The sequence below is a fragment of the Carlito syrichta genome, unplaced genomic scaffold, assembly GCF_000164805.1.
Source record: "Carlito syrichta isolate Samal-C Ts95f unplaced genomic scaffold, Tarsius_syrichta-2.0.1 Scaffold309099, whole genome shotgun sequence".
NCBI lineage: Eukaryota > Metazoa > Chordata > Mammalia > Primates > Tarsiidae > Carlito > Carlito syrichta.
Window position 1 is genome coordinate 1,665 of NW_007253195.1, and position 1,639 is coordinate 3,303.

Consider the following 1,639-nt stretch of genomic DNA (forward strand, 5'->3'; position numbering starts at 1 on the left):
CCACCGAGCCCAGTTAGTTTCCTTCCTTTTTAAGGCTGAATACTATTCCTTTGTAAATATATATCACATTGTGTCTGTTGGTGACACCTGGGTTGCTTCCATCTTTTGACTTTTGCAAATGATGCTGCTATGAAGATCATGGGTGTACAAATATCTGATTGATTTTTTCGCTTTTTTTTTGAGTCAGGGTCTCACTCTGTTGCTCAGGTTGGAGTGCAGTGGCATGATCATGACTCACTGCATCCTTGACTTCCTGGGCTCAGGCGATCCTTCTGCCACAGTCTCCCAAGTAGTTGGGACTACAAGCATGCACCGCCATGCCTAGCTAATTTATTGTTTATTTTTTTGTAGAGTCGAGGTCTCATTATGTTATCCAGACTATTCTTGAACACCTAGGCTCAAGCAATGCTCCTACCTCAACATCCCAAAGTGCTGGGATTATAGGCATGAGCCACTACACCTGGCTGAGTCCTTTCAATTTTGGAATTTTGGGATATATACCCAGAAGTGGACTTGCTGAATCATATGGTAATTCTATGTTTAACATATATATATATATTGGAGTTGGAGTCTCACTCTGTCGCCCAGGCTATAGTGCAGTAGCACGCTCACAGCCTCCCCAGCGTCGACCTGCTGGGCTTTGGTGATCCTTTTGCCTTAGCCTTCCAAGTAGCCGAAACCACAGGTGTGTGCTACCAAGCCCGGCTAATTTTTAATTTTTATTGTAGAGACGAGGTCTTGCCAAGTTACCCAGGCTGATCTCGAACCCGCGGGCTCAGGCAATCCACTCAGCTCGGCCTCCCAAAGCGCTGGGATTACAGGCTGAGTCACCGAGCCTGGCTAAAAGATTACTTTAAGGACAAATTAAGACGATTTAAGGAAGGCAAGAGTGGATACACAAATACTAGTCAAGAGGCTCTTGCAATTAACCACGTGAGAAACAGTGGTGGCTTGGCTCTGCATAATAGCAGTGGAGGTGGTGAGAAATGACTTGATTCTGGTTTTGCTTGAAAGGCAGAGATAACTGGATTTGCTGAGGGATTAGCTTTGTAGTATGAAAGAAAGTGAGGCATCAAAGATGACTCCCAGGTTTTTGGCTTGACAACTGGGTTAAGGAGGTTTCCATTTACAGTTGTAGGAAAGTTTGCAGAAGTTGAATTGGAGAAATAAGGAGTTTGTTTGGGGACATGTTGGAGAGAAAATGTGACAGCCACCAGCATTCACATAACATTTAAAATCTTGAGGCTTAGGCGGGCACGGTGAGTCGGAGTCTCACTCTGTTGCCCAGGATGGAGTGCAGTGGCACACTCCTGGCCACCGTAGCCTTGACCTGCTGGGCTCAGGTGATCCTTCAGCCTCAGCCTTCCAAGTAGCTGGAACCACAGGCATGTGACACCATGCCAGGCTGATTTTTGATTTATTGTAGAAACAAGGTCTCGCCATGTTGCCCAGGCTGGTATCCAACACCTGGGCTCATACAATCCTCTCGCCTCAACCTCCCAAAGTGCTGGGATTACAGATGTGAGCCACCACGCCCGACCAAATAAAGTGTTTTAAAAAGGAGGAAGTGGAGCCGGGCTCCGTGGCTCAGCCTGTAATCCCGCGCCTTTGGGAGGCTGAGGTGAGTGGATTGCCTGAG